The 23450-nt window shown below is 39.2% G+C and overlaps 1 pseudogene; it reads left to right on the plus strand.

The window, feature by feature from the left end:
* The window catches only part of LOC114106863 (large ribosomal subunit protein uL30-like), a 107809-nt pseudogene that overhangs the window by 70385 nt on the left and 13974 nt on the right, over positions 1–23450 (plus strand).

Genomic DNA, 23450 nt, shown 5'->3' on the forward strand with positions numbered 1-23450 from the left:
CTCTGCCATTTCTTTGTTTCTAAGCCCTAATTTATTTCTTTGCTCTAATTTCTAGCCTTGGACTCTGTTCTATGACCTGTTAGTGTTTCTGCCACAAAGTGTGCATGGTTGAAAAATGTGAATTAAGAAAAGCATTAAACTTACAGATCTGATTCTCCATAATTTATCTCTCAAGAACAGATTGATCTCTGGTTGCTGCCTTCTTTTATGTCCTATCTCCTAAAAGTGTCCCCAGGACATGCTTAGTTTAGTTAGCCGTCAACAGATTCCAGCAGGTTATGCTCTAAATTTGGATCTCATTTCTTCTGTGGACCTTGCCCTGTCACGATTTCTTTTTAAAAGCTCCAACTCCATTGCTTTAGACTCTAATGCATTTAGCCTCTATGGTTTTGAAGGAAAATACCACTGTTTTCCAAATCCCCAACTGTGTGAGACAGGCAGTGCCCTTGGCAAACCACAAGTGCACAATTTTTAGCCCTTCCTGTTCTTTCTGCTGTACAACTTTGGTTTTGCTTGATGTTTTTCTTTTTCTTTTTATTTTTTGGTAGATCAAATTCCCCTCTAGTTTATCTCTGCTTCTGAATATTTTCCTGCTTTACTTTATGCAGATTTTATAGCTGTAATCTACAGGAGTTTGTATACAACTACTTTAATAGTCTTTCATTTTTTTTTCCTTTTGGGGTACCAGGGATTGAACTCAGGAGCACTCAGGCACTGAGCCACATCTCCAGCCCTATTTTATATTTTGTATAAACACTGAGCCACATCTCCAGCCCTATTTTATATTTTGTATAAACACTGAGCCACATCTCCAGCCCTATTTTATGTTTTGTATAAACAACTCTAACTGAGTTAGCTTTTGCTGAGGCTGGCTTTGAACTCGCAATCCTCCTGCCTCAGCCTCCAGAGCCACTGGGATTACAGGCATGTACCACCAGTCCTGGCTCAGTAGCGATTATTGAGAGTCATTCGAAAGCCTGGTTTCAAACACTTCCTGTTGGTTTTGTTGTAGTACCTCCAGGGATGAAAGAAGATTGAAAAATCTAAAAATCTTTGTATTTAATAATTGGGAGATGCCTTAAGACAGGAATCAGGAATGATTAATTATACTGCAGAGCTCCAAGAATTAACTGGGAACTAGATTCATGGACAATTTTGATACAGACCTAGTAGCTAAAAGAATTTATGCTTCTGAGAGCCTGCTTCATGAGGTTTAACATTAGGGTAAAAACTTGTAGTTTCTATTTTTTTTTCCTATTGCCATGTAGCAAATTGCCACAAACTGAGCAGTTTAAAATGACACCCATTTATTAGCTTACAATTCAATAGGTCAAATAATAGCACAGCCTGGCTCAGTTCTCTGCTCAGGGAATCACAAGGCTTAAATCAAGTTGTTGGCCATGCTAGGTTCTCATCTAGACATTTTTTGGGGGAGAGGAATTGTATTCAAGCTCATGCAGCATTATATACACAGGTTTTAGAGATTAATGTAAGGGAGCTTGGTCCATTTTTAGAATTCTAGTCACTAGTCTCATCATAAAATATCTCTAGTAGGTTAAAATTCCTCCCAAGAACTTTGGGGTCAGAAAGGAAACAGGATAATTTTGTAGATTATCTTTTGGGGCTTCACCTGCTAAATTCAGTTAGTAATCAACAACTAGTATGCCATCTGTCTTATCAGCAAACCAAGACAAATCAATAAGACTGGACTACTCCTCTCAAAAATATTATTCACACTTGCATATTTTTTAATACCTATAGGAAGAGGGTTACTAACTTGCCCTCCCCCCAAAAAATTTGGTCTTCTGAAATTTCTCCTATTATTCATGGGTGAGTACTCCTGCATTGTGTTTTGAGAAATGGAACATGCTATTTGCACTCCTACTGGAAAGAAGCAAACAATGTACACATGGAAAATGATTTATGTGCAATACTCACTGCAGCTTCATTTATAATAATAAAAAAATGTTCAACAACAATAGAGTGCAAAGTAAATTACAGCACACCCACAAAATGCAATCCCTATGGGACTTACATTCTAGTTGACGAGGAGAGACGTTAATCAAATAATCAAACAAATTAATGCAAAATTGCAACCCCTGAAGGCTGCAGCCATTTAAAATATGGTTAAAATTTGAAAGTTGCTCCCCCAGAAAAGATAAAATTTCCAGGATCTAATATTAAATAAGAATCTGTAACTGTAGATCCCTACAATTTAAAAAAAATAACCAATAATATTACATGAACTTTGCAAGTAAGGAGAAAAGACTAGAAGGGAACAAACAAGGTGTTAATAGTGGCTGTCTTATTTATATGTAGTTCCCAAATTCTATAATTAGCATATGTTACTTTTAGACATAAAAAAGTAAACTGTATCACAAAAATATGAAAATCACTTTCATCCCGTGTACCACTCTACTCAGATGTACAACCTAGGCAGGACTTTTACATCTTGTTTGATTTTTGTGGTTTATACTCAAATTATTTGGAAACAGAAATAAGTGCAAAACTACCCACTTATTCTTTGACAAATTTCTACCTTTAACATGGACTTTTTTATGTTGCTCAACATTCTAACATCCTTCAAAAGTTCTCCTGCAATATTTAGGCTTGTAATATATCAGCATTTCTGGTGCTTCATACATCACCCCTCTTGGCCAAGACCAATGTCTTCCTCACTTAAAACAGTATCAATGTTTATGGATGATTCACCGGGTGGCTGGCACCATTAAGATCTTTACACACATCACCTCAAACCTGAACAGTCAGACTGCACAGTGGGCATTATTATTCCCATTGGACAGATGGGGTACCAGATGTCAACATTACTTGACAGATAAGAGAGTCCAAAGGTAGGAGTGGAACTCAAGACAGTCTGAACCCCAGGACTATGCTGTGTTTTTTTTTTTGTTTGTTTGTTTGTTTTTCTGGTTTGGTGGACACAGTTCTAAGATGAGCCTAAAGACTGCCATCTTTCCAAGATATGCATATTTTCTATAATCTCCTCTTGAGTATGAGTAGGAACTGTGAATATGATGGAGCATCACTCTGTGATTATGCTACATTATATATAGAAAGAATTCTGCAGGTCTGATTAATCTTTGTAAGTTAATCAAAACGGAAATTTTCCTAGGTGGACTTATCCCAATCAGGTGAGTCCCTTAAAAGATAGACCAGAAACCTTCCTGAAGTTAAGAGATTCCCTTACTATCCTTTAAGGAGCAAGAGGACTTGAATCAACCAGCTGAAAGAAATTGAATTCTTCCAATAACCAGTGAGACTGGAAAAGGATCCTGATCCTTTTGATAAGACTTTGTAGTCCCTGAAAATATTTTAAAAGTCTCTTGAATGCCTAAGCAGAGGTTTAAGCTAATCCTTGACCAAATCTTATTGTGCAAACTAGGAGATAATAAATTTGTTATGTTGGACTGGTAAATCTGTATGCCATGCACATCTGTATGTGATTCTGCTTCCTGCCTCTGATCTGACCTTTTCAATTGGCTAAGTAGTGACTCAGGTTTCTATGCAGGCTGGTGCATGTCCCACACACCCCAACTAAGGAGGCAGTTCAAAAGCATGGAGAAGCAGAGCTTTTATAAGAAGTGGGCCAGGAGATAATAAAGGACTTCTTGAGGCAGCAAACTAATGATTTCTTTGTAATCTCCTCTGCTTTCCACTGTACCACCTTAGTGGCCCTAACCTCAGAAGATCCAAGTATAAGCCAGCAGCAGCCATTCACTTTCTCTGCCCCAGAGCCAGCATGGATTTCCATGACCTCAAGTTGAGTTCAAACATTAACACCAGACTGCAGTGTTGGTGACCTCCCCAGTTTTCACTTCGTCCCCTAGGAACAGTGATATAAAGTATGAGAGATGTGTGGCTTCCATTTCTAGAAAGATCTACTTCAAGACTCATTCTTTCTTTTGGAAGTTAGCATCATGGGGGATACTTAAAACTCCTGTAAACGTATTTTAATGTCAACAAGAACTTTAAACAAAAGAGTTACGGCCAGTGATAGTCCAGACTGGTTTGGCAGAATACGTGACTTCCCAAATTTCAGGAGGACCAAAAGTGTTTAATAACTCCTGTGTCATAGGACACTCTGTTCAAGACTTTGAATCCGTTTTTTGAACTCTAATGCTTTGGTGTGTGGGTCTTGTGCTTACCTAAATACATGTACCCTGATAAAGACATTTCAGTTTAAAGTTTCCTCAGTCAACAGACAGCAGCAAGTATCCTACTCTTTCTTGTGAGCACATGAGACAAGAAAAGAAATAAGAAAGGAAGAACTGAGAGTAGACACCGGGCCCCAAACACTTCCAGAAGGAGAATCAGTGGTGCTAGGCACTAAAGGAAGATATTCCCCACTAGAAGCATCTAGAGCCTGAGCAGTTTACATCTTCTTATGTCACTTCTTTCTGCTGCAGCAAAGGAAATAAAGCCTCTCAGTACAGTTGATTTGAGGTGATTGTATTTCTGCTTACCATGTCTCCCTCTAGCTCAAAATTCACCATTATTCCTCAAATAAGACCCCAACTACAGCCCAGCGGTATTGTTCCCCAGGAACATAGCATAAGGGACCAAGGGGGCAATGTCTCTATTTCACCTGAAGGGTAATACTGTTATTGCACTACTGGCCCCCCTCCAGACAGCCAGCCACTCCTGGGTTACGAAGCAGGCTCAGACACCAGAAGGCCTCAGGAATCTGCCATGGTAAGAAGCGCCACTCCAATCACTCCTCTTCCCTTGTCCCATCTTCCTCAAGATCTGTATCCTACTACCCTTGAACCTTGACATCCAAAACAATTCAGATCATCCAGTGCACAGCGCTTGATTTCCCCAGGGGAGAATACAATGCCAAATGTAAGTCTGTTGAGCCTGGGGTGGGAAAGACAGTTGTTATGATACAAATCTACCTAAGGCAATGCCGGGGAAATCTCTGGCACCTTCTTCTGCAACAGAGACAAAACCACAAATTTAACAGCTGACAGGAATTATGCCTCACTAGAATTTAGCAGGATTCTAAATAAGGAGTATTAGCTCAAAACTGGGGAAAATGGACCTTGAAGAATATCTGAATGCACAATCGTTCCATCAATCATTCAGGGGTGAATTGAATGCCATACACTTTGCTAGTTGCTGAATATACAAAGATAAAAGGAAGCTGGAAGTACAGGGAAGGGAGCCAATCACCAGCAAATGTCATATTGGGTGAAGTTGTCACAACAAAGGCAAAGTTCAGGGTGTGCACAAAAAGGAGGCAAAATACCAAACAACCCCCCTTGCCCTGGGGCAGCATCGCAAAGTCCTAGGGTTGCATGTCCTCGAATGCAAATCTTTCCCAGGAACCCCACATGAATTTGATATGTGATTTAGTTCCCACTTTACACAAATCAGCAGCTAAGTGAATATATCTGATTGACTGATTGATTCAAAAGCCTTATCAGTGAGGTTGTTAGTGCTGCCCAGAGAAATGAGCAAGTTCAAGTGAAATATATGCAAACATCATATCCCCAAAATTATGCAAGGTTAACTTCAGTATTGGGTCATAACAGAGAAGAAGAAAAGATTAGTTTCAATCCAGGCTTGGCATGAACTGAGGGAGCAGCTCAGGGAATAGAGATAAGAAGCCTGTCATGTTCCAAATGGCAGCAACTTCAAAGGAGAAGGCTTTTACATTTATGGGGATTTGATTATCCAGAGAGATAAGATAGAAAGTGGTAAAGGAAATCAAAGGGAAATAAAACTCTAGAGATTGTCTGAGAAATCAGGTTATTTGTGGGGGTAGGGGGGGAAGAGGGAGATCATTCAGCCAGTTGTTTTCTATTAAGAATAAAATCCTCAAAGCCAAGATTTCCAAGTTGGCGTTATTTGAATCCTTCACAACAAAGATGAGAAATTTAAAAACCAAAGATACTGAACTAAATCCTATTTTTAAAACTCTAAAGCATTGGTTCAAGCTATAGAAGAGTGACTTTCCAGTATAAGGACTGTTTGGGGAGAAGCCTGCAAACTGATGGCAAGACTTATTGCAGACTAGATTTTATTCTTTAAGAAATAAAATTCTCAAACTGTTAAGAGTGAGTCCGTTTACACTGCATTTCTACCTCAGAAATTTCAATCCTGAATTCTTAACAGCAATGACACAATGGTGAGGAGGTATTTTTCTTTCCTTTTAACTGATGGAACAATAGCATATTTCCCAATAATAGGAATATCAGAGCCGTGTGTGTGTGTGTGTGTGTGTGTGTGTGTGCATGCAAACACAGACATGCAAACATGCAACTATGTGCACACATGCGTTTAAATGCCAGAAGGTAAACAGAAAAAAAAAAATGTAGTCTTCAGTCCACAACCTGCTTTAGCCAAAGTGTTTACTAAAAAAGCATGCACATCTCATAAGTAGAGTGATGGTAATTATTTGGGGATTTCCAGGCTGGCATGGGATTCAGATTCTGGGCATTTATAGACCGACCTTATGTCAAAAGATGATTAAAATTGGCAGCTGCCCAAGCCTACCTATTTAGAAAAACAGTTCTCCTGTGCCTGGTAGGGAAAATAAACTTTAGAGTAACTGAGTCCATTCTTCATTTCATTTCCCAGCTCACACCTCGTTCATAGCTGACCCAATCTATAAATGTAAGTCATCCAGCCTTTAACTCAAGGAAAGAAAGTGGTGAAGCCAAGGGATTAGGCAGGTCCAATTCATCACCCAGAAAATAAACAGGGCCCTGCTACTGTAGTGGTGAGAAGATAGCGGCTGGGTTATAACTAAAAGCCCCAGCCTTGGTTGTTGAGCGGGACCCAACCAAAAACAGCTTGACCTTGAGGAACAAAGAGAATCAGAAGACAGATGATCAGGCCCAGAGAGATGAGTTTTGTTCCCTGCAAAATGAGAATAGGCTATGTAATTCCTTATATTTCTCTACTTCTCCACTTTACAAGGCACATTAACAGTTTCTCATGTGATCCTCACAAACTCATCAGTGAGACAGACTCAAAAGCCCAGCCCAGCCCAGGAAACTTCTGTTTTAGTCAGCTTTTTCGCTGTTCAATGATTAACGGACCTGACCAGAACCACTTTAGAAGAGGAAGAGTTTATTTGGGGGCTCATGGTTTCAGAGGTCTCAGTTCATAGACAGTCTGCTCCATTCCTCTGGGCTTGAGTGGAGGCTGAACATCATGGCAGTAGAGTGTGGTAGAGGGAAGCTGCTCACTTGGTGATCAGGCAGCAGAGAGAGAATCCACTTGCCAGATACAAATATAGACCCCAAAGCCACGCCCAATGCCCCATCGCCTCTAGCCACACCCACCTGCCTCTAGTTACTGCTCAGTTAATCCCACCAGGGATTAATTCACTGATTAATTTAAGGCTCTTGCAACTTAATCATTTCTCCTCTGAACCCTCTTGTGTTGTGTCACACATGAACTTTTGAGGAACACCTCGCGTATGAACCATAACAACTTCAAAAAATGCTACCCACTCTGTCACTTTATCATTTCACAAGAATCATGCATTTATTGTTTTGTTTTGTTCTTTTTCCTGAGCCCATGCTTATTTTCAACATTACCAGTTTCTGGTGAATCTTGGTTATGAAAGCTGATAGTGCAAAGGGGCAAATAGTCTTTAAAAGGGAAAATATCAGGATAAAAATCTACCAAGCAAAGAAAGCATGATGTTAAGGCGCTGAAACTGATATTTCTGTTGCTGACTAGCAAAGACCAAATCAGCTCTGCTTTCGGTATAGACTGATCCTTCTGAGTAACTGGTAGCTTCTGGTATTTTTGGAATCTTTAAGTCAAGGGTCTCCTAAGAAAATCAAACTTTCTTCTTTATAGTCACACTTTGTTTTGTTCCAAGGGCTCAGTTACTAATTGCTTAGATTGTCTTGTAAAGTTATGATAGCACAGTGAGTCTGGCTCTTTCAAGAAATCTTAAGTTTCAAATAAAGAACTGGTGTCTCTGAAGATATTCAAAAGAATATGATGCTGACTCTACAGGTAATTCCAGCAGAAAAATCACCCCCCCCCCATAACTGAAAGCTCCCCTTGCAGAAGGATGATGACAGCTTATTGCTGTTTACACCCGCAGGGTCTGCTACAGCAACTGTCACAGAAGCCTACACCCAAGGCCAGCTTCACGGACATGAGAGGGACATTGTCACAGAGGGACCCTCAAAAGAAAGACCCTGCATTTAGTTTGAAGTTCTTCTACTGTACTTGAAACTCTTAATTTAACAAAGGGTCCTGCCATCATCATCATGTAATTACTCATTTAACTGAATTGAATTGTGTGGGTCTAGAATCGACTTAGAAGAAACAAGAAACAGAAGGAGGAAAATCCTTGCGTATGAATGGTATTCCTTGAATTTACCAATTTTTTTGGTTTTGAGCAAGTTAATCCTTCATATGATATCTACACATCTAATGTTATCTATCTAGTTATTAGTGTAGAAATAAGTCATAGTATGTTGATTAAATCATAGTTCCATTATTATGTAGGGTTCTGGTAAATTAATGCATAATTTAAAAATCTTTATTTTGTACAATCATTATTTCTTGTATACTATTAAAATTTGTGGTAACTTTCCTATCATGATGCCTATCAGTCTTTTGTTCTTAAAAAAAAAAGAAAACTTATAATAGCTGCAATAAAGGAAATAAACCATTTTTTTAAGAAATAGAATTTTCCTGTAAAAACATGCTCTTTTGTCAGGTGAGTACTCTAAAAAGCCATTTATGGTGCAAGTTGAAAAGAAACCTCACTCCATTATGGGCCCACCTTCCTTCCAAGAGGCCATACTTGAGGAACAATTGATAGTGACAGTTCTGCTAACTACCCAGTTCTTATTTTGCTGAGTGGTATTTATAGGTAAGCTGAGGATGGTAGCTAAATTCCTTGACACACTACAGAGGATTTCTTAGAACTCCTGGGAAGGCAGGAAGTCGGCAGGAAGAGAAACTTCAACAGGAAGATAGAGTGACCTCACCTCAGCAATTTCGTTAGATATGATATAATCCGAAGTCTCTTCCCCATTGTACAATGAAAACTTTAGTAAAATATCTAGACCTCAGAGATGACTGATTGAAAATCATTTGGGGAAGATGCATCAAAGATGTGGGAGGAGCACAGTTGACCCAATGATAAGGCTGGTGGGTCCGGATGCAGAAGTTCTGACAGTCTGACAATGTTACTCTCATGAAAACTCATAATCAAAAGGTATACAAAAACTCACATATTTAAAATAACGACTTCAGTATCTTTTTATGTGGCATTTTTGTATTAAAATCTTACTCTGAGTACCAGAAAGGGAGACAAAGACAAGTGAGGAAACCAGAAAAACAAAGATGATAACTGGGCATAACTACAATTACTACCCCACTATGTTTGCGGATTTCCTAAATCACAGAGTCTAGAAGACTAAAACCTGTTAGACATAGGAATATGAATGAAATTGAGGCTCTGTGAGCAATATAAACCCAAGCAAGATTTGGGGGGTAAACAGGGCTGCAGCAACAGACAAGCCAAGTGGTGGCTGACTGCTGCGTTCCTCTATTCATTACTTTCTTGTGTCATAGGGGCAGCAGTTCTAGATGCAATAGAAGCAAATCACAGCTACTGCGATGGCTCTTGCGTTGCTGATTTGAATCATTTTGAAAGCATCAATTTCCTGGATGAAATCTGTCCTGCCCTAAGTACCTATCAGAGCTTTCTTTTCCCCCTCACTAACTATGGACTAATTTAATGACATATCAACTGTATTCCTAGATCTCTACATTTATACAGCAATGGTTTTACTTGCAATCAGCATGACCTTTCTCCAAACTGTTCTGCAAAAGGAAGAAAAGCAACTTTCTTCCCACTATCTTAATTTATTCAGCTCTATTAATATTTAGAAAACACCCACTAGGCCACGCACTACTTATTCAATTTATGAAAAACTTTACCACCATGGGGTATTCAATTCCACATTTTATGGCATCAATCACCATCAATAAAACAGAGCAGCAGCCATTGAAACAGTAGAATGAATAGAGCTTCCTTTGAAAGCAATTTAAATGAGCTTTGTATTTTGGCCTTAAGGTCAGCTTGTGGGCATCTTAGCAAAGCTGAGAAGTCAGGTAAATTTCTTTACACACCCTCAAGCAAGGAATACAGATGGCATATTGCTTCTTTCATTCCCTTTCCCTTTTCCCAATCATTTATCTCTTTTGAAGTTCCCACTCCATCCCCATCCGCCTACCAACAATTTTAACAACCTTAGGAACCCAGAAGAAATCTTACCTCCTCCAGGAAGATTTCTCTGATCTACTTGCAATCATCTGTCATTTTATAATTTTTATGCTTATACCATCCCCTATTCTTCCTATATGGCAGTTGAATTCCTATTTACTTATTTCCTGGCTGTAGAAACACACTGTACTTCCTTTAAATCTACCCAGACTGTAAATTCAAGCTACTAAAAACTGATGTTTATAGTTTGGACTTGTTTTTCTGTGTGTGTGTGTGTGTGTGTGTGTGTGTGTGTGTGTGTGTGTGATGACTTTATCTGCAGCACCTCACACAGTGCTAGATATTTGACAGGCTGTCAACAAATATTTGCTAAACAAGTAAATTGTGTTATCAATAGATATTCGTCCACTAAAAAATTCGTGAACCTTTGTGCCTAGTATAGAGTTGCTATGGGATTGATTTCCCAGCCCCCTTGAATCTTGCTGACCACATGTCTGGTGCTTACCAGGAGGATATAAGCAGCAGTGGTGTATGTCCCTGCTTGGGATGGAGTATTTGAAGCAGCTCTCTTTCCCCTTTAACATCCAGAAATAAAGAGCATTGTTATGATTAAGATCTGAGGTGTCCCCCCAAAGCTCCTGTGTTAATACAGGAATACTCAGAGGTGAAATGGTTAGATTATGAGAGCTAAAATCTAATATGTTCATTATAGTTTGAATGGACTCACTGGGTAGTAAGGGGCATGGCTGAAGGAGGTGGGTCTCTAGGAGTATGCCCTGGAAGGGTTTGTCTCCCCTGCAGTCCCTTCCCCTTTCTCTCTCTGCTTCCTGGCTGCCAGGAACAGAGAAGTGCTCCTCCACCATACCCTTCCACCATGATGTCCTGCCTCACCTCCAGTCCAGAGCTATGAAATCAGCCATCTACGGACTGAATCTCTGAAACCATGAGCCAAAACAAACATTCCCTCCTCTAAGTTGTTCTTGTCAGGGTTTTTGTTTGTTTGTTCATTTGTTTGTCACAGTTTGAAAAAAAAATAACTAACCCAAGGTCTAAGAATGTAGGCCATTAGGACACTAGAAAACAAAAATGCCTTGATCCCCAAGTTACTATGTAGGGAAAAAATTCATCTATCCACTTGGAAAAACTATACTGAATGATTACCTAAGTAAGAAAAGTGTATTCTATTATTAACACAAAGATCTGTCCGAAACTGTTTTATAGAAGTTTTATTCATAAGAGTTAAAAACCCACAAACAACCCCAATGTTCATTAACTAGTAGTAAATGAGTAAACATAATGTGGCATATCCATACAACAGAATATAATTATTCTGAAATAAAAAGGAATTTACTATTGATATAGACAAAGCCACAGATGAATCCCAAAATGTATTATGCTAGGCAAAAGAGAGCAGACACAGAAAATCTATAAACTGGATGATTCCATTAATCTAATATTCTGAAAAAGGTAAAACCATAGGAACAAAAATCAGAGCAGTGATTGTTAACAGAGTGGACAGAAGGAACTCAAAAGAAGAGCTCCTAGGGAACTCTCTGGAGTAATGGAAACATTCAGCACCTTGATTGTGGTGGCAGATACTTAGCTGTAAATGTTTAGCAAAGCTCGTTGAACTGTTCATTTAAAACAGATAAGTTTTACTCTATGTAAATTATTCCTCAACAAAACTGATTTTTATAAAACCTTCCATGTGAAAACACTGAGATCTTGAAGTTTATTTGGTACATAGCTAAATACGTAGTGTCATTGTAGATATCTCATGAATGAAAGAAGGAAAAATGAAGTCAACACAGTACCAGGGGCTGCTTTTGCATGCTTCAGTAAGCCCTGCATGTTGCTGAGCTTATAATAAGTGCTCAGGAAAAACGTGTTGTAGTAAATTTAATTTCTCTCCCACAATTTTTACATTCTGTAGTTTGCCTACAATCATTTATATATTCATTCATCCATTTCCTCCTATCACTGCACACCATAAAACAAAATCTGCCAAGCTCCATACTCCACAAACACGTTTTTCAAATACTTTCCGTGCAAGCAATCAGGCATTGGTCTGTTTTATTCATAAGGTGATTTTTCTTTCTAGCTGCTGGAGCCACTTAAACATTTAATATCCATAAAACTGCTTTAATTTTTTAAGAACACAAATGGGGATTCCATTGCACTGAATATGGAATCATTTGGTGTCATAGCAACACGCCTCGTTGTGCCATTTAGAATCCACTCACTAAGGGCAGTTCTCAGACAAATACTCTGACCTTTTGGTCAACCTCTTACTCACAGATTTGGAATCTTGGACTTGTAATACTAGGAGATTGCCCTGACCTTTCACCTTGTAACCATCCTTTTCTACCTTCTGAGGATTTAACACACCTAACATTTCACTGGACCTATTTCCAAAATTCATCAGAATAATAAAGGAAAGGGCACTGGAAAAGAAAGAATTGAAGAAAAGAACTAGATTCTCTATGTATGATTTTCTAGAAAGAATTCCTCAGGTATGTACAGAATATTGTATAGAATATTGTATAGAATATTGAAGTAGCTTGAAGGGAAGATGGTTGATGGCTTTGAAATCAGTCAGATGTACATTGGAATCCCAACTCACTAATTTACTTCTTCTGTGTTCTCTACATGCAATTTAGGCTCTTTAAGCCTGAGTTTTCCCACTTGTAAAAATGACAAGATAAACCAGTTAGCAGCAAGGGGTTAAGCCCCTCTCCCATGGGCTGTTGCACTGATAAATAAGACCTGGTGAAGGGCAATGCTTAGCATAAAGTAGTGATTATTTTAAGGTAATTATATCAGGGTGGGAAAGATATTAGGCCACTCTGGCAGCTCAGAATTAAAAATGATCTAGAAGTGAAGCCATTTTCAACAAAATTGTTGCAATATAAACTGGGATAGGAATGAATAATTAAGCATGAGATCAATGTGGGCAGGAACTCTACGTTTTCCACAGTAGTAGCCCCAGCCTGGCACATTGTAGGCAATCAAGATTACTAAATGTTGAATAAAACAGGGATTCTGGACTCACCTCACCATGACAGTTGCTAAGCCCAATAGTATTTGATTTCCTCATGTATGAAGAATTTATCTGAAATGATACTCTTATCTCTGAAATGCAATAGTGTTCTTAAAGTAAACAGGATCTTAAGGCATCGTCTAGTTTAATAGTGTTACTACCATCTCTGCTTTCACCCTTAGAAGAAGGGCATGTAAACCTTGTATGAGGAATTGTTGCTCACCCTTTTGATAGAATAAATGTAAATGACATTGCTTAGAATTTCTGTGTCTCCCTTTATGTACCCTTAATAATTCCCTACCTTATTAAAAAAAATTGCAGTGCCTACTAACTGAAATGTCAAAATTGACATACCAACATTGCAGTGACTCTAAGAGCTGAGTCAAATACTTTGGAAAGAGCAATTTGTATTCTGGGGTCGGCCTCAGTCCTAGAGATACTGCACAGGTACCTTGACATTATCAGAGGCGTGTGGAAGTAAAATCTGTCTCCCGAGACATATTTTTACTCTGGTCAGACAATTAATGAGAGAGGCTATTAAAGCTAATCTATGGTTGTTAGCATTTGAAAAGGAGCTCTCTGAAAAATGGACTAAGAAAAAAGACATTAAAATAGAGGAACAGAATTTGGTGATGGTACTCTTCCCCACTTTGGATGGTTGATGGGAAGATAACAAGGACAGATGATGGATGAGTCAGTAATATGGGCAAATGGCAGAGAGAGCTGTCTTCTTTAGCAAAGTGACATTCCTGGGGACTTGGCCTGACTCAAAGGAGTAGAAATGCTTTGCAGATTAGTTAAATACTCACTCAGTCATTCTTAGGAATATAGTTTATGATTTTAGAAGGTTTTTAATCCTAAATAAATAGAAGGTGACTTCTATCTTTTCTCCAAACAAAACTTCTTCCTTGCCTCTTTATGAAAAAGTGGTTTATGGAAAACTGCCTCAAAATTGGCAACTGAATGATAGTACAGTAGTTGGCATGATTTAGAGGTTGGAATGAAGCAAAAGTGTAGGGAAAAGTATTCATCAGACTAAGGTAGGTAATGCTGGGCAGCAAATGACTTCATGCCTCAAAACTTTACTTTTTACTTATACAAATCTCATTCTGGCCTAGGAAGCTTTTGAGGACATCTGGTGTCCATGCAGTCACTATGTGATCTGGGATTATTGTATCTGGGGGCATCTCAACACAAGGCTTCCTTAGTCATCAGAACATAAGCAGAAGAAATGAAGATCTACCCATTGCTCAGTACCATGCAGAAAAATTTTGGAGAGACCAAGAAGCCCTGGCTCCAGGCCATCTTATTGAGATGCTTGCTTCCTGGATCCAGCTACATCATCCCAAAGATCCTGCCCTTCCAGTTCTTCCTGCAAGGCTGAAAACTAAATGATCCCATATGAAGATTTTATATATGGAAATTTGAGTTTATATAGAAGGGAGAAGATACAGCATATTCCTGGAACTCAGAAGGAACTCATACTTGGAATTAGCAGAGAAGAAATGAATCACGAGACTTGATCCTGGAATGGTTTAGATGCCCCAAAGACCCAGACTTCTGTTTATCTGAAATGGTACCTACAAATTAAGTTGCTGCCTCCACATCTGCTCCTTCCCCTCTGGCCAATTGGTTCCCTAAGTTCCCATATGAAACCATATGGAGGTCTTGTTGTTATTGGGGGTACTATGTGTGATAGATGTACAAAGACCCAGAGCCCACAGTGTACTCACTACTCAAAGACGGTAGAGCCCAGCTTGCAAGTTACTTCATAAATGCTTTGCAAACAGTGCTCCTGAATAATAACTCCCATGGAAAGCTCTCTTTTACATGAATGACCTCTAATCCTCTTTAAAATACTCTAAAGGAATCACTGCTATGGTCCTCATTTTATATCAAACAATCATACAGCCACTAAGCAGAGGAAGTGAGCTATGGAACCAGGCATCCTTGCTCACCACACTGCTGCTCCTGAATGTCCACCTCTACTTTGGTTCCAGGCAAAATCTCCTAGATCATCTCAGACTTGCATTCGTGACCCCTTGTGGTGAATACAAACCTGAATCCCAGTCCCTGTCCCATCCTGGAAATTTTTCTTAATGCTAACTGCTTTTCATTAAAAATATGAAACAAAACTTTCAGTCCCTAAGCCCACTCCCAGCTTCAGCAATTCACTAAAAGGCCTTCTCTACACTCAGCACAGAGTCAAGTTCATGGCCAGGGTTAGTTACAGTGAAAGGAGACAAAGTCAAAGCAGCTAATAGAAAATGGCTTGGGGTGAGGTCTAGGAGACAAAGTCAAAGCAGCAAACAGAAAAGGGCACACGGTGAGAGCTAGAGGAAACCAGTACAAGCTTCCAAGACTCTTCGCCTCTTGAGATTCATACAGATGTGCCTAATTCTTCCAGCATCACATTGTGACAACACATGTGAAATGCTATCTAGCAGAGAAGTCATCAGAGATGTAGTGCCCAGGGCCTTTGTTTGGGGGAATGGTCACATAGGCAACCTTCCACCTAGAATGTACCAAAATACCAAACTCCCAGCAGGAAGGAAAATGTTCAGCATAAACATATTGATTGTACAAACAGATTAGCCACAGTGAGCCACTGTTTGAGTTCTGGGAATGGTGGGGACCCTCCTCAGATCCACATTCCCACATGCCAGCCAAGGGCCCTTCTAAGGACAGCAGTTCAGGCGTAGTGTGTCAGCTCTTTTCTGCACTCCCGTATATCCAACAGGTGTTACAAAGGAAGGGGTCACAAAGACTTAACTTTTAGTCATTCACTATGCATAAACCACAGCTCCAAATGCTGGATTACACCGGAAAAAAACATCAGACCAAAGTTTTTACATCATGAAGGGAAATAAACTATCTAATGCAAGAAATAATCGTCAAAACAATGGATGAATATACAATAAGAAGTCTTCTGGGGAGAAAAAAAATCAGAGAAGGGAAAATCAGAGGGAGAAGTAATATATTTCTAAAAACAAATGCCAAATGTCTTCTTTGATATAATGAGAGCAACTAAGAACAGAGAAGGGAGGAAGAGCAGGAGGAAAAGATTAACATTAAACAGAGACATGAGGTGGGAGGGAAAGGGAGAGAAAAGGGAAATTGCATGGAAATGGAAGGAGACCCTCATTGTTATACAAAATTACATATAAGAGGTTGTGAGGGGAATGGGAAAAAAACAAGGAGAGAAATGAATTACAGTAGATGGGGTAGAGACAGAAGATGGGAGGGGAGGGGAGGGGGGATAGTAGAGGATAGGAAAGGTAGCAGAATACAACAGTTAATTATATGGCATTACGTAAAAATGTGGATGTGTAACCCATGTGATTCTGCAATCTGTATTTGGGGTAAAAATGGGAGTTCATAACCTACTTGAATCTAATGTATGAAATATGATATGTCAAGAGCTTTGTAATGTTTTGAACAACCAATAAAAAAATTTTTTTTTAAATATTTCTAAGATGAACTATCTTAGCACTTAGTTCCTGAGATGGAAATGTGCTTGGTGTGTGAAGTAGCCGGATGGGAGCCCAGCATGGCTGGGGCATGGTAGGAATTCAAGAGAGAAAAAACCCAAGTCTTTGCCTGTGCCAAAAAGTCACTCTAGGATCTAGCACTTTTGTGAGGGTGGTAGGATGCCATTGGCTGGTGGAGAAAAAGTGTGGCATGTCTAGTTTACACTTTAAAAAATGAATAAAACATGCTTTCTGTCTACAAAAGGCACTTGGTTTAGGTGAAACTTTGTGCCAATTAATAATCAATGGGTAAAACACTAAAAGGGATACAGAAAAAAAAATGAAGTTGAAAGGCTAATGCCACCCAATTTCATGATTTATTGTAAAACTTTAGAAACTGAAACTATAATATCAGCATAAAGATTTGCCTCTGGCTTTTCCGAGGGTTCAGGGAAATAGAATAGTCAAGAATTAGACCATTGTGAGCTGGGTGTGGTCGTGCATGCCTTGTAATCCCAGTGGCTGGGTAGGCAGAGGCAGGAGGATCACGGGTTCAGCCTGAGCAATTTAGTGAGGCACTAAGCAACTCAGTGAGACCCTGTCTCTAATAAAATAGAAAATAGGGCTAGGGATGTGGCTCAGTAGTTGAGTGCCCCTGAGTTCAATCCCTGGTACGAAAAATAAAAAATAAAAAAGAATTAGACCACTGTGGGTATGGACAATTGAGTTTTACAAAGAGGCAGTTTAACAAAGAAAGGACAATGTATTCATTAAATGGTGCTGAAAAAATTAAATGTCTACATGTAAAATGAGAGAGAGAGAGAAAGAAGGAGAGAGAGAGAGAAGGAAGGAGAGAGAGAGAGTGAGAGAGAGAAGGAAGGAAGGAAGAACAATCAAGTTTGAGTCAGACCTTGCAACATATATATAAGCAGTATGTGCCAAGCACTTAGCAGGTAAGCTGCTAGGTTGGCTCTTCCAAGCTCTGGGCACTGCACTGTGGGCTCTTGGTCTCATGCATCATTACACAGGGGCAACATTTGCTCTGGATCCATTCTGAAAGGATACACACTTTATGGTTCTATTTATATGACATTAAACAGGAGACAGAACTACAGAAATGATAAACAGATCAATTGTCACTAGGGGTTGCAGTCGGGGTGAGGAAGACAGGATGGAATAGGTGAAGATGCTCCCAGGATCACAGAGTGATTCTCAAGGAGACCATAATATCTCCATTAAGGGCATTTAGAAAAGTAAACTGGCATGGGGCAGAATTTGTCCCTATACCTAGGGATTTAGTGGGAAGTAGCCAAGGTTGCCAAATGACCTTCAGTACTTGTAACAGTCCTATATAAAGAAGAATCTTCTCATTAGCATTCCTAACTTTACGCCTTTTTAGAGAAATCTGTTAGAGTACATTAAGAATGAAAAAATTCAAAGATATTTCTAAGATGAAATATCTTAGCACTAAATAAACTTTCATTCAATTTCCTCCATTTAAAGCAGCTAAATGAACTCCTTCATTTAAAAGAGTTCTATAACTGGAAAACCCTCTAGGAGAGAGAAAGAGCAGGGGGTGGGGAGAAAGAGAGAGAGAAAGAGAGAGAGATTGATTGATTGATTGTTTGATTGTGTGAGTAAATGCTTTTTTGCACAAACTAGAAAAAGCACCAAGTCTGTATCTGGAGACCAGGGGTTAATTCTAATTCTATCCCAGACTCACTGCATGACCCTGGGGTGTCTGTTCTTTCTCCTGGGTCACACAGAGTTTCCTGATCCATGATGAAATGTTCATTCTAGTTAATTTCTAAGGTGCCATGAAGCTCAACATTTCCATGACTCTAAGACCCATAAAAAGCTCATTATTCTTTCTGTACTTTAATAAGCAAATGTGACCAGTGCAGATAGATTAAATAAAGGAGCTAAAGATTGATAGGGGTTATCTTGTGTTTTCCCAGTAAAGGTTAAGGCCAGGGAAATGACAGCAGTGATGGAGCGACATCACCAGGAGGTGATGAAGGCAATGGGGAGGCAGTTGTGTTTCCTCTGGTGGTATTTTCCTACAACTCAGAAGCAGAGCTTATGAAAATGCTAAGGCATGTTCTCTTTCCTTGATAAACTGTCTTCTGTCTGAGCAGAGATGAAACTGGTCAAGAAGGAGATTTGAATGCAGCCATTAACTTATTTGGTGAGCAATTAAGACACTCATTGTGTGGCAGATCCAAGTGAAGAGTAGTAAGAGATAGAAGAGTCCCCATCCTCACTGGGTGCACAGTGAGTCAGGAGGGAAACAGATAAGCAATTTTTAAAAACATGACAAATGCTATATAATACAAGCCGTCAGTCATGTATTCATAGAGGAGCGAAGACAAATTCCCCAAATAAAATGGAACTTCACAGGTCTTTAATGGATGTAGGGCCACCCAACAGGGATCTGGAGCTGAGATTGTCAAGGAGGGTGGCAGTGCCCATGAGAGCACATGGGAATAGAACAGTGAGTCATCAGACAGCAAGGGATGGTGGGGATAAGACAAGCAATTGGGTTTGCTGAGAGCAGAGTGATTATTAAAAACACAACAGAAACTCTTTAATAGTTGGAACCATGGAGGGTGCCAAGACCAGAAAAAGAACTTTGCTGTCATGCCAGAAATCCTATTAAATAGTCAAGGAATTTTGCAGAGCTGAAGATCAAGCATCAGACAAAGAAGCTTCTTCAAAAGGAGCTTCAAAAGGCAAGAAAGAAGCTAATCTATGGAAGAGCTGTCACCAGGTGCGTAAGCAGATATACAAAACTGAGATCGGGATGGCTAAGATGGCAAGAAAAGCGGGCAACACTGTCATCAGGATCAGAGGTAGCAGTGCTGTGAGCCCAAAGCACTGAAAGTGTTACAGCTTCTTTGCCTTTGCCAGATCTTCAACGGCACCTTTGCTAATCTCAGTTGTGAAACCATATATTGCATGGGGGTGTCCAAACCTGAAGTCAGTAAGTTATCTAATCTATAAGCATGGCTGGAGCAAAATCAATAAGCACATTGCCTTGACAGACAAAACTTCGCTTCACCTCTTGGTAAATATGTCACCATTTGCATGAAAGATTTGATTCACAGGAGCTATCCTGTTGGAAATGCCTCAATGAAAAAGATAACTTCCTAGGAACCTTCAAATCATCTTCTCCACATGGTAGAATGAAGTAAAAGACCACTCCTTTGGTAGAAGGTGGAGACACTGGCCACAGGGAAGACCAGGTCAGCAGGCTTATTAGAAGGAAGAGCTCATGTGTCTACCATACCATGGAACTTTGGGTAACCTGTTCAGTTAATAAACAATCACTGCTCTCAAGTTGAGGGGGAAAAAAGAACTAAAAACAAATAATTAAGAAAATTTCTAGTAGAAAAATAACCTAAACAGATTAGAATTATGCCTTACAAATGTAAGTTATTCTTAAAATAAAGTTAAGAAAATTGGGTCTATGAAAGGAACCACAATAGCTTAGCTGTGATTTGAGTTTATCTCCCAAAAGTCTGTGGGTTGGAAGTTTGGTCCTCAGTGTGGTGCTGTTGAGATGGTGGCACATTTAAGAGGTGGGGTCTAATGAGTGGTAGCTGGGTCACTGGGGACATTGTCTTCAGAAGGTAGTTCTCATGAAATTCATTCTTGAGAGTGTTCTTATAAAACAAGCCTGGTCCCTCCCAATTCTTTGGCTTCCTGTCTCATCATGTGATCTCTCCCTGCCACACACAATCCTGCTATTGTGATGCCATTCAACATGAGGTCCTCACCAGAACTGAGCATATGTTGGCACCATACTCTTGATTCTCCAAAACTGCAGCTAAATAAAACTTTTTTTCCTTCTGCATTATCTAGCCTCTGGCATTTTGTTATAATAACAGGAAATTTACAAAAACAGGAAGAGGGAACTTTTTTCCATATCTACTGTGAGAAAAGGAAAGGATGATTATGATTCATAAGAGTTCAAGCAGAATTCTGAGTTCAGAATGAAAGCAGAAAAGCTTTCATGTCACCTTACTCTTAGGCTCCAATAAAATGAAAGTGACAGAATTAAAAACAAACATAAAAAGAATAAGATGAAACCATCAGCAAACAAGAGATGTCAACAAATTTTCAAAAGGAAAAAGGAGGGAAATCTTTAGTTAGGGAAGCTCAGAAGAAGCAGAAAGCTGTAACCAAAAGAAAAAACCCATCGGCTTCCATAAAAGCCAACAGAATTTCCAGACCCTGAGTCAATAAGGAAAAAGACATGGAAAAGAATTCCCAAAGAAGGAACACTAACTGAAACTCTGCTTATCAGTCACTGTATCAGCCAGCAATCCATGTTGCCCAGTTCCTCACATGTGCACGCATGTGGGGACACACACACACACACACACACACACACACACCCTGCCCCACCTTTTGAGCATACTTTGATACCTGATACCACATCACCAATAGAAATACCAACCACCATTAGAAAAAGTCCAAGAGGACATATCTCTAAAGAGAAGGAATGAATTGATCAATGGAAAAATTGGACTGTTATATAAACATCATCACACTAACTATGTCTCCCCCTTTTTCTGTATTTAAGTTATATTGGAGAGACAGCTTTTAATTTAAAAAAAAATGTAAAGACATAAAGGTTGCACCACTAGGGGTTCTCCAAGAAGAGTCTCAGATATAAGACTTCTTTGTCCTTCTTCTTAACTTGGACGTATATATAAGAATAGAATAAAAGAATGAAGTAAGCATAGAAAAAAATGGAAACTAAAAAGAGATTGGACTATATTTTTTAAAATTTTCAGCAGTTGAACAAGGCCTACAACAAGCCATATGCAGTCTTCTTTTTAAGTAAGATAATAGATAACTAATTGTTGAAGTTACTTTGGGGGGTTTTCTATTAATTGTAGATAAACACATCTTAACCAATAGAAGTAACCATCAGACCCGAAAGAGGAAATAACTCAAAGAAATTGTCTCTAGGTAACACGGTGAGAGACAGAATAGGCACTCTTTCGATTTTGAGCACTTCTTGCTTGTTTTTTAATCGTTTATTTGTATTACTTTGACAAAAAGAAATAGAACCATTGGGGGAAAACACCCCTATGTGCCAGAGACTGTCATTTGTAATGTTAAATACATCAACATTTTTAAAAGATAATTTAAGTTGTTTCATTTTAAACTGTTTGGAATTGTTTTGTGTTAAAGCAGAAGCCATATATTTGGCCTGTAGAATTCAATATCACAGATCTTACCTGCTGAAGATTTTCAGCTAAAGGACATGGCAGCTCCATCATCACTATCTGCTCCTCACCTGATGGCAGAAAACACAGGGAATTTAACACTGAGGAAGATGATTCTGCAGAGAGTTTCATTAATGAAATCTGTGTGATCTTAAGATGCGAAGATGTTATTTTTGCATGGAGGTGGGAAGTAGAGATGCCTAAGAACCAAGAGTATGAGGGTCACCTGGGAATTTGCAGAAAATGCAGGGTTCTGAAGCTCAACTTCAGAGTTTGTTTCAGTAGGAATATGTTTTCAGAAAGTCTCCCAATGTTTGAGATGCAGGTACCTCAGAGACCACACTAACCACCATATGATTTAAGAAGCACCACCCTCTAGGGTTCATGGGGAAGGCAGTATTTATCTCATGGAACCCAATTCATTCATTCCCTCATGCAACGAATGTTTATTGAGCACCTACAGTAGCACATTCATCACTGAATGCATGGAGCTGATGAAGACATCATTCTTACCCTGAAGACTTATCAGTGCAGCTGAGAAGAAAGACACCTTAACAGAATTTCCCTTAGGATTCTTGAGAATCCATTTTTAAGCACTTTGGAGACCCGGGGAGAATTCTGAAGTTTGGAACAGAATACCTCAGTGATGAGCACTATTTCTTTTAACACCAAAAGAAAAAGTTGAGACAAATCCCAGAAGCCAGTCTTTGCCAGAAGGGACCCTGCATCTTGACTTTTATCCTTTGTTTAACACACACACACACAAATATACACATACCAATAATTTTTTTCTGGGTTATAGCCTACAGAATTGACTTTCTTTACATAATTGACATGTATAAATTATTTTGCTTGAGACTTAGTGTCTAGGCATAGGCTACAAGCAAGCAGTCAACTTTTAATAAATCCCAGCGAGTTTCGAGCTTTAAACATTACAGGAAATCAGATGGGTCAAGCTTTGCTAAAAGCTATGAGAACAATAATATTGTTTATGATGTTAGGTGAGTGCTAATTTTAGTTCTAGGGTTTTCATGTGATATATATGGACAGAGTCATCTGGAAATGCTTAAAACTTAGCCTGTCTTCCAGCTGTTTTAGTGTCGTGCTGTCAGAAAAGCAGATCTGTCGGCATGATGTGGCAACAGCATTGGCTTCTTCGTATGCAGAAACCAAGTTGATATTTTGGTTCCAGACAGAAGAAAATATATTTATGCTCCTGGTTACACTTTAAAATTAATTTTCTCTCTAATTTTTTCAACCAGAGTTTCACATTTAAGAATTTATTCATCCCCTGCTCTCCATAAATCAGATCCATGAAGCAATAAACAAAGTTCAGATGATGAAGCATCACAGCTTTAATTAAAACCACCTTTCTCAGTGCATGTCAAGTCTGTCCTTGTGGAACCAGCAGTTTTTCAAATGAACTTTCCCAATTTAGGCAAAGACCCTTCCGGGGTACCAGAGCA

This window comes from Marmota flaviventris, chromosome 11 (genome assembly GCF_047511675.1).
Source record: "Marmota flaviventris isolate mMarFla1 chromosome 11, mMarFla1.hap1, whole genome shotgun sequence".
Lineage (NCBI taxonomy): Eukaryota > Metazoa > Chordata > Mammalia > Rodentia > Sciuridae > Marmota > Marmota flaviventris.